Below are 11,169 nucleotides of genomic sequence, written 5' to 3'. Positions count from 1 at the left end.
TCAAAACCCTGCCTCCTTAGACAGTCCTAGCGGGGCAGGAACTCAGTTCAGACACCATACCCATGCACCCTCAGACATTTTCCCAGAGGGAGACCCTCAGAGCCACAAGGCACATCCCCACCCACAGCAGAGCAAGTGGGGAACGTGCCAGAGCGTGGAACAGACCCCATAACTCCGTAACGCTGCGCCAATGAAAACGAACCGCGAGGCGCCCTCCACCCAACTGAAACCTCTAGGGACTCGGCTCCAATGCCTGATGGCACTGTAACGGCTCCAATTCCTCTGGTCTAATTCCATCTGTGGCACGCCTCGGGGAACGCCCGCCACCCTCAGTAACGCACATGTGCTTTAATCGAAGGTGCTCGCAATAAGGAACCTACGGACCACGGGCAGGTTCTTTTTTTCCTTTTACCTCCTTGCTCTGTAATAAATTCTACAGCAATGTTGGCCACGTAAGGACAGAAAACGTCAATGGATCGGCCTGCTCCTAATCGTGCCCACTGGCGCTAAGCGATGCTGACGGCTGCAGGTTTGAATCACACAGAGTGACAGTCTAGCTGTGTGCAGCACTGACGCCCCACACTGCAACAGGGTGGTCTGCTTTAGGAGGAGAATTATTGTGCATACATTAGGCTGAAATAATAAAGGCCATATCTTGTCATTTTTATCACATTTTTCCTTCTCTGTTATTGCTTCTCTTATTACACTCCCATGATAAGTTGGCATTTTGCAGATACAGCACACATGAACAGGCAAGTGCCTTATGAAAGGTATCTTGGGCCAGAATGATTTCTATTATATTTATTGTATTTTCCGATACTTTTCATGATAATGTTCACACGGCATGCAGCTTACAGGAAGACCCTACTGCCTCTATGGAATGAACTGTTGGGAAGGTGATGTCATCACAAAGTCATGAGCAAACTGGGTTGAATGGCCTCCACTTGTTTGTGAGCATCGGAAAGCAAAGACACGTCTTCTGGGAAAATTGCATTTTTCCCAGAGTTCTCCGACATGCACAGGTGAACACCAACCGGACGAGATTGACTTCTGTCAAGCACAGGTGTATTTGTAGTGCTTCCCTGTTGCTACAAGCTGACCCCCCCCCCCCCAGAAAAATGCCTGAGAAAAGATGGGATCAGAGCTGGGAAATGAATGAGGGGACAATCTGGAACACAAGCATGTCACGGCACGTGGCAACGCAGAAACCTGCTCCACCGCCCGTGTCTGAGACAGTGACAAATCACGCAAGAGAAACCAGGAAAACGAACAGTAGACTTTCGGGTATCTACCGGAGCACAATGCAATCCAGGTATCACAGCTAGGGGTTCTGACATCTTCCGCAGTCTTCACAAAACCTGGAGACATGCTGCCTTTTAAAATCAGACCACTGCTCTCTTGCCACGCAGAGCAGGTGGGACTAACAGCCCTGCCCTAGCACGGCTTCGCTCTAGGGAGCCGTGCAACATGTGTGTGTTGCCTTGTTGCTTGGTACATGCTTTCCCAGGTATTATGTGCCCTTGTATATACATTTATACATACAATTCCAGAAGAAAGGGAAGGCGTGCACTGTATGTCAAAAAGGCGGATTTGGAAATTTGAGCTGCATTCTTTCCTTACACGAGCCTTTGAACTGGGAACAGCTGCACGGGATTTTCTGGAGCAGATAACGACGGAAAGGGCCTTAGGGCTGGGAAGAGGATTGTTCTCCGGCGACGGCGCAGCCACCACCCCTGTGAAACACAAAAACATCTCAAACACGCTGCAAACTTATGTTTATGTGTAAATGCCTCCTAAGCCGCGCGGAACACTTTTTAAATGATTTATTCCCTGCCTAGCCATAACTTCTTTTACGATTTGAGTATGTCTCCTACAGCATATCTAGAAAGTTCCGGGAACGATACGACAAAGGTTGAGGTACTAATCTTGCTACCTTTCCCTATACCCTTATTAAATTTACATATCAGTAGAGTATGAGAAATGCCCTTTAATCACCAACATAATGCTGTGGACACACTCCCCCAGGCAAAGCCAGGCCTCATCCTTGGTCTGCCTCAGAGTACTCAACCTGAAAGAATTCTTTCCTTCATCAGACGGTATTAACACGGAGCAGGGAGCTGCTGGAGGAGCTGGGGGTTGGTTTGATCAAGACAAAGTGTCCAGCTCTCTTGAAACAACAAGCCCAGACAAATTATGACATTGAGCGTCTTTCATCACTGACACTCTTGCCTTCTGTCAGGAGGAAAATGACGTATGCGGTTATTTTGTTAATAAGGTCACAAACCAAAGCCGGTTATTGTTCCGAGGCCGTTGTGCAAGGCCTCCTGGCCCTCAGGGGATACGAGGCAGGCTCTGCGGGCAGTTTTAGGGCCGAGTGTGACCTGGGCTGGAGACAGGGAGGCTGTGATTGGGCAGCCCATCAGAAGCAGCAGGCCTTAACTAAGTGGCTTCCATGGCAACCCCACAACGCGGTAAAAAGGCGCAGGCCTCCGTCCTTTGGGCTGAAGGTAGCACAATGGCGACGGCATGAGAACGAGGTAGGGGCCGCGCGGTTTCCGTCCGCATTTCCTGCTTCGCGGCGGCAGCCCCGCTCGCAGATGAGATGGGGAAAAAAAATGTTTCCGAGCACATTTTGCTGTTTGGATCGGGGAGGTCTCTCTAGAATTACAAATTACACGGGCAAGGGAGCAGGACTGAGAAGGGATACGACCGTCAAATTGGAAAGAAATACCGGCTTTGACGAATTAATGTTTTAACATGGCAAACAAATATGCGGACCACTGCTCTCCATAATGCCTAGGGCCACGATTTTGAGGCGGGTATTTTTATCAGACATCATAAACAGGTTTACTGGAAAATTACCATAGTAACACAGAAAAGTAGGTGCAGGAGGGTTTTCACTACATCAATACAAAAGCTTTTTAATACCACATTAAACAACAGAATATGACTCTGACCACTGGTAAGATTAATTGTAGAGTGAAAAATGTCGATTTACATACAATTACAGCTTTTCGGAGATGACACAACAGGCATGACAGAAGCTTTTTTAAGGTAATGTTTTTGGTTTCCATATAGGCTTTCATAGCAGGGTTGTCCAGGACAGGCAGTGAAATGTTACTGGTGCAGAACGTTTCTGTAAATCTTTAAACCTCTGTACGGAGAAGTGTCTGGTCTTCGGCTCTTCCAGTAAACTGCGTCCTCGTTTTTTTACACTTTCACCCATCCTGTAGACAGCAGACTTAAGGCCCTGCATCTTAAGCCAGCAGCCATATCACCCTGCAACTCACAACTGGCAACCCACCGAAGCTCAGCAGGTGTGAGCCTGGTCAGTACCTGGATGGGAGACCTCCTGGGAAAAACTAAGGTTGCTGCTGGAAGAGGTGTTAGTGGGGCCAGCAGGGGGCGCTCACCCTGTGGTCCATGTGGGTCCTAATGCCCCAGTATAATGACGGGGACACTATACTGTAAACAGGTGCCGTCCTTCGGATGAGATGTAAAACCAAGGTCCTGACTCTCTGTAGTCATTAAAAATCCCAGGGCGTTTCTCGAAAAGAGTAGGGGTGTAACCCCGGCGTCCTGGCCAAATTTCCCATTGGCCCTTACCAATCATGGCCTCCTAATAATCCCCCTCTATGAATTGGCTTCATTAGTCTGCTCTCCTCCCCAGAGGAGAGCTGATGTGTGGTGAGCGTTCTGGTGCACTATGGCTGCCGTTGCATCATCCAGGTGGATGCTGCACATTGGTGGTGGAGGGGAGTCCCCATTACCTGTAAAGTGCTTTGAGTGGAGTGGAGTTTGAGTGGAGTGTCCAGAAAAAGCACTATATAAGTGTAAGCAATTATTATTAATTTTATGCAAGGCACTATGTTTTTGTTGGAGCTTACTTTTCTTACTTTTCTTTACTTTTCTTTTGGCATCTACGGGTACGCTGCACGCTTTCAGGAAATGTTCTCTTTGGATCTCCCTTGCATCTCGGCTTGCCCGCCCTAGTCTCCATTCTGCTCCACAACATCCCACCCTCCCCACCTCACACCTCTCTGCTCGGGAACAGGAAATCTGATTGGCCCAGCCCCCAAGAGGGGCAAGAAAATGTGTGTGTGTGTACGGGGGTTTCGAGTGTATTTGTCAAGAAACAGAAGAGGTCTTTTATTCTGGAACCTTACACTTGTTGGATCTTTCAGGAATTCGTGGACGTCTCTTAAAACTGTGCTGTGCCCTGACCTCTGTGACTTCCGCGCTGACATCGTAGCCCTAGCTATAACCCAAGCCATGGCCTTTCCTGTTTTTGCAGCCAAACGGCTGCTAGCAGGGGGGGGTCCAGCTTTCTAAACAGACATTTACTGGAAAACTTCTTTTAAGATAGTTTTTTCCCTTTGCAAGCGACAGGCCTCAGCCCAGCAACTGTCTGCAGGCAGCTCACTGGGGGCCATGTGACTGGTGTGCCCCCTGCCCTGATGGGACGGGGGCAGGGAGCTGCAGAGGAGGGCTGGGAGTGAGCGGTACCGGTTGGCAGGGAGGCTGTCAGGCCATGCAGCAGCACAACCACAGCTGTACCGGTACCACTGCCTGTGGCTGTCAGGAACACCGCGCCAAACAAGACCGACGGGCAAGGAGCTCACGAGGGCTGGTAACCACAGCCCTGCAGCCCAGCCGCCCTATCACATGCATGTCGATGCGCGTTTACTTCTACCCTGACATTGCACGCAACTGAAGGCAAGGCAGCTCTTTGAAAATCGTCCAGAAAGATGGCTTTCCTCACATCCTGAACAGCTGCCAAAAGCCAAAGGCTCAGAGGAAACTAACCTGTTGGAGAAACAGCAGTAACAGTCAGGGGAAAAAAGGAACATCTTTTTGTGTGGTCGAAATGAAGTGATCGGAACTGTACTGCCTTATTTCAGTCATGCATAAGAATAAAGGAAACAAGGAATGATGAGGTGTGGGTGTTTAAATTGCTTTGGCTGTACTGAGCCACTGAAGGAGGAGCTGGATAAGACACAATGGGAGATCATGAACAAATGAGGGTGTTGTGTCTTTAACTTTGAAGCCCTGTGCTTGGATTCTGTAAGGTAATAATGGTTAGCAACCTGAATAATGGTTTTATCTGAAAAGACCCAGGACAGTAATAAATTAAATAACTGCACTAAACACATTAATCCACGTCCGGGGCCGGAGGGGAAGGCCTGCGCAGATTGCCGAGCGGCGAAGAGTGCGTCTCTCTGCCAACGGTGCGTTCGCTGGCCGTGCCTCTCGGGGAGGCAGGGATCCCCGTTAATCCGACAGGCTCTCCGAGTTTCCACAGCCAGAGACTGAATGTTTGTGTGTGAGCAGGGAGACACATTACACACTTAGCGCGCGCGCGCTCACATAAACAGGCCTAGCGTGCACAAACGTTGCAGTCTGCTGGGACCGCCACAGAAAGGTGTGCAGTATTTAAACGCTTTAAATCACCCTTACACCTCACGGAAGAGCCTACCTAACAAAGAGCGCTGTGCGTGTGCAAATCCAAACAGCTGGAGGCTCAGATATAAAGCATTAGTTCTCAGACAGGCTGTGCTCAGGGGACCCTTTTCGAACTTGTTCTTTCAACAGCGCTCCTCAACCTAAACCCAACAAAATATCAGATTTCAAGAGGGGGAAGACAGGCCCGAGAGTGAGCGATTCAGTAATGTTTTAGTGCACAGTCCCACCGTTTCGCCATGAATGCAACCGCAGAGCGCTAAATTTGGACGGGCGCGGGACGCTGACCTCTACAGTACATGTGACCCAGCAAGCGCTGGTCTTTAATCCTCAGCCTCACTTGTGATGCGCTTGCAGTCCCAGACTGCGGCTCACAAGTTTTACAGCTCTTGGTTTCCCAGATCCCTCTCCGCGGCTGCTCGGCTGGGCAAGATGAGCCTAACAGGCTACACATGAAAATCATGGATGTCACAGACCTCTTGCGGATCATCGCTATTAACATGCTTTACAAAGACCCTACTGTGGTGCCTACACAGGCATGACATTCCACAGTCACAGCCCTTCAGAACAATAGCCCGCACACAGTATTTAAAGGCAGAGGAAGCCCAGAGAGTACAGTCAGCTCCTAGAGACCCCAGGGGAAAACAGAAGCAGCTATATTCCACCACCTAGTGGATGAATCTGAGAAAAGTGCACTGTCACGGCACTGTGACAGATATTCTGGGATTAGAAAAACATTCTTCCCTAAATTCAGAAATCTAATCTCGGAGTTCCCACACCTGCCAGAATCACAACGGGTCCCAATCCTACTGGGAGAGAAAGGAGGGAACTCAGATGAACTGGCAGCCCAGTATGTGATCTCCTGTCCCAGCCTGAGGAACAGTGAGTCTGTCTCCCAATAATGCTCAACATATTTACAGTATATGTAAATATTTTATGATATGTCTTTGTTGTAACTGTCTGTAATAAATCTGTAGATTTTATTTTATTTTTTGTTTTGTTTAATGTAAATATCATTACTTTTATTTGCTTTGGCAACACTGATTGTACCCATCGGTCATGCTAATAAAGCACCTTGAATTGAAAATTGAAATTGAACAAGCAGCACTTTTTGTGAAGATAACTGCTGAGGGTTATTGGGCCTACCTTGTATTACCTGTACAGTGTGTACTATAGTTCCAGGCTCTGAAGACGAGGTAGAGCAGGATTGCTCAAAACGGGTGAGGAAAGTGAAGTGTACCACTATAAACGCGGAAGCCCCCTTTTTAGAGTTTTTGCATTAAAAGATCAGAAGCGTCGTGTATTTTCTTAGAACCTCTGTACTTACAAGTTCCCTAAAACTCCCAGGAAAGGAAAGCACTCTCGTGCCCCCCCCATTTAGAAAATGCAGTTTCCACTTTTTTTTTTGCGGTCATAAAAAAAAGAATGAAAAGTTCCGGGGAACTTCTGCACCTGCGTCTGAACAAGAATCAGAGACTCTGAAACAGCGCGGTTCTACCTGTTCTGTAGAGCGGGGCTTGGGGCGCACAACTCGCGTTAAACTCGCCGGACCACTGACAAGATGAGCACAGCAAGCCGCCTAACGCACCTCAAGCACCGGGTGAATGTCTCCTAATGCCACGCTAGCTTGAAAGCGTCGCAGCAAAATATGACGTTTCCCACACCTCATTCAATTTTCTCCGTGTTAAAAGGCGGAAGCTGATTTCAACTAATTAAGGAGTATTTGGTCATTAATTTCCCCCAAATACATTGCGGCTACGCCTGCCGCCGGCGACCTCCTACCTCTGACCAGGCCGCAGCCCGGCGCTGGTTCCGCCTCGTCCGTCTGGTCCCGTCTTCCCTCCGCGCACCTGCAAGACGGCACCGCGCTTCTCGACCAGGAACCGCTGCATGGCATTGACACAGAACTGCGCAGGCGGGGGATAAGGACAGATGTGTAAATCACTGCCGTTTATGCATTAAAATAATTTTTAAAAAGTGCGAGAGCTGCCCTTGTAACTGCTGTGAAAAAGTGCCAGGTCTTTGGCGTCATGAAGCCCTCCACTTTCCCCGAGTGTTTCACGAATCAGTTTGGGCTGGTTTGAGCCCCTCGTGGGCTTGGATAATGGGGATTTCTGGCCCGTCAGGCCCACTAATGGAAAATGAGCGAAGAAAACGCGTAGCGCTTCTCCCAGGTCTCATTTCCAAGGTTTTCGGGGACCCTTACACGTGTAATTTCCTGTGTGCTTTAATGTTCTGGGTTCGCAACCACTCCATATTTGCAAACACATCGCTTTGCCCGATTGTCTCTGGGAAAGACGCACTACAGTGGAGGGGCAGAACATGAGGGAATCGGTTAAAAAAAATAACACCATAAAACACACATGCCGACAGCGGCATTTGTATTGCAGGCAGAAACGGGGTGGCGATGGAGAGTTAAATATCATATCTAATAATCATGTTTTTTAAAAGAAGTCATATTAGGGCTGTTAAGAGGTGCGGTACAAAATGTCAGAGGCGTGCTAGTTTCACGCACTGGCTGATAGATGCGAGGCGACGAGCCGAGGGCGCTGGCTTTGTGCTCGCGCTGGGATGTTTCCGCCAAGTGAGAACAAGGAGCGGGGAGGGGCCAACGCAGGGGGGGGGGGAGTACCCAATCACAGCTCCCCTAGTGCCGGGGCCTGACGTTCGCGGACCCCTTTTAACCAATCAGAGCGCTACCATCGGCTCGTACCCACGTGGGGTCCGGAGCCGCTGACAAAAACAGCGGCCGGCCTTTCATTCCGATTCCGCCAATCAGCGGCGACCGAGGTGTTAATCTGAATCCTGATTGGCTCAAGGGGGATTTCTTACGGCTCGCGCTCCGTCCTACAGCATCTTTAACCCCTTCCTACCATTAAATCAGAACCGGCTCGTACAATGAATCTACGCTTAACGAAATATTGACACAGGACCTGGGTAGCTTGATATATTCCCGTTATATTTGATAAAACGCGAAGAACGAGCCACACCTTCCGAAAGGGGAGGAAAAATCGCCTCGTTATACGTTTTCCTCACCTCTGACTTTGCTTACGTCCATGGTTCACAAAAATGTATTCGCACAGTTTCTGGTATAATCTGAAATTTAAGAAAGTCACACGAACTTTCTGTGTTTAAAAAAAAAATTAATACGCGGGGGGGGAAGTATTTCAGTGGTTTACAGGCAGTCCCAATGAACGCTGTTTCCCCCCAATTACCCTGCCTGACGCCTGCTTTGTATGAGACTGCTGGGGGTACAACCCACGGGTGTTTAACACACGTACCATCACCACTTGACTTGTTTTATTGTCAAGCAAGCGAAGTCTGCGGCACCCGCCCCGGCCGCCGCAGAGAAACTTTTCCTCCGTTTTTAGCGCCCTGTGTGTATTATCCCCGCGCTAAAGCTCGAGACCAGGCTGTCCTGTATTTTGCAAGTCGGCAGGATTCCAGCAGCGGGGCAGTCTGAGGCCCATATTTAATGGGCCGGCTTAGTTTCCCTGTGAGTGTCAGGTGGGACGGAGAATCGGCTCTGCAGCCGAAGGATTTAATACAGCTGGCAAGCTGTCGCTGTTTTATTGTGTTGTGGTGGGACGCTGTTTTTATTGTGCAGTGCAGGAATGCTTTAGACGCCCGTCAAAGTGTGTAGGTGACGCGAGTTTGCTCCGAACGTACCTAGAAGGGCGACTTTAATGCGAAGCAATAAAAGCAGTTGCTTGGCGTTGTAGTCCTGCTGTTTCATAGCTACGCAGAGCCCCACCCCCGGTTCACTGGACACCCGTATTTTATGTTCTCAATAAGTGAGGCAGCAGCCGATGGGTCTTGGGGCTGCGGGGTGCAGTGTGGACTCCCATCTTGCGTGGAGCGGTCCCGTTGAACATTCAGGCGAGAAACTGCACCGACACTGCTCTCGCGTCGGGGTGCGAATTCTCGGGGCCCATCGTGGTAACTGAGAGTGTGTGCTTAATTGACTCAGATAAGGTTAAATAGGGGAATTCGAAAGAAACGAGCCCGAAGGCCTGAAACGCCGAACAAAGAAACTACAACCCTGCCACCTCGTGGACACAGTGGCGAGTTGCACGAGCCCAGGAAACGAAGGAACTTCGGCGTCACTCGCCCCGGTGTGTTCGGATCAATAACAATGGACCTATCAGGCATTTACTGCTACTGCTGCTTCTAATAAATAATAACTGATGCTGTTATAGATCTGTTTTGGAATTTATTCCAGCCTAGGTCGCAGGGCTCCTTGTCACTTCCGTGTGCTGAGCAAGGAGTGTGTCCAGTGACTCAGATCCAATTTCCCAGCGCAACGTGAACATATAGCGTTTCACGATTAATCAAGGGATGTCATTAAAAATAATAAGATAAATACGTAATTTTTACAACCTAGTGATGAAAAGGAATCTAATTTTCTTAAAATTCTTACTCCTCACTTATCCTTACTAATATAATATCCGTACGCCTTCAGTCTCGGCCCTCGGTCAGTCTGAATGCAAAGACTCAAGGCAGTGTCGGGTGAGCTCTGTGTGTGTGTGTGTGTGTGTGTGTGTGTGTGTTGTTTGTGAGATCTTCCTGCTGCACAGTTTGAGATCCTATGCTTGCCCAGGTCATGTGTGTATGTATGCTCTGGCTGATTGCACGGGTCGTGTGCGTTTTTGTGTGTTTGTACATCCGTGTGTGTGATCCTCTGACTGTGCTGATCATGTGTGTGTGTTGATTTGTGTATGTGTGTGTTTTTTAGATCCTCTAGCTGGCTGCACAGGTTGTGTGTGTGTTCATGTGTGTTTGTGAGATCCTCTGGCTGTGTAGGTGTAGGTTGTGTGTGTGATGGTATGTGAGTGTGTACATGTGTGTGCACTGTTTGCGAGATCCTCCGTGCAGGTCCTGTGTGTTGATGTGTGTGTCCATGTGTATGTGTGTTTGTCTTGGTGTGTGTTGATCTGTGTGTGCGCATGTGTATGTGTGTGTTGGCGTATGTGTTGATGTGTGTTGTGTTTGTGTGTGCATGTGTTGATGTGTTTGTGATGATGTGTGTGTTGTGTTTGTGACGGTGTGTGTGTGTTGTTTTGATGGTGTGTGTGTCGATGTGTGTGTTATGTTTGTGATGGTGTGTGCGTGCGGGTGCTGTGCTGCCATGGTCCCAGTCCTCTGGGCGTGGTGTCGGGTGACAGGAGCAGAGCCGCAGCTCGCCACGGCGATGATTCCGCCTGGGACGCTGTGCCCGCAGTCCGGCTCTGGGAGGGCGGGAGACCCGGCGGAGAGACGGGGCCGGGGCGCTGCGCCTCCTGCCGTGAAGTGGAATGGCGGTACAGCGGTTAATAGGGTAGAAAGAGCTGGGGGCTGTTAACTCCGAAATGTTCATTTTAAACTCTGGTGTCTCGTCGATTGCGTCCCCTCCTCTGGCGGCGGAAGCGTAATGATGGCCATTTGAGTGTCATCAGAGGCGCGCAGTAATGGGCTCTGAAGCACCATTTCGACGTGAACCTGGCGGCTTCACTCAGGAAAAACATCTGGTTCACCATCCCGCGCCCCTGCCTGCGCCAGATGCAGCACGGGAAGAGGGCAGCGCCTCTCTGCCCGCTAATGTTGCATGAAATACCAGGAAGGCGCCCCACGAGCAGCACACATCGACGTGTAAATACACAGCACACCTGCGTGTGTCTGTACGATACACTGTCTGTGGAGAGGTAATGGATGTGGGTAATATTAAATGTG

This window comes from Atractosteus spatula, chromosome 11, assembly GCF_055471065.1.
Source record: "Atractosteus spatula isolate fAtrSpa1 chromosome 11, fAtrSpa1.hap1, whole genome shotgun sequence".
NCBI lineage: Eukaryota > Metazoa > Chordata > Actinopteri > Semionotiformes > Lepisosteidae > Atractosteus > Atractosteus spatula.
The sequence above is the reverse complement of the archived record's forward strand: the minus strand, read 5'-3'. Positions refer to the sequence as shown.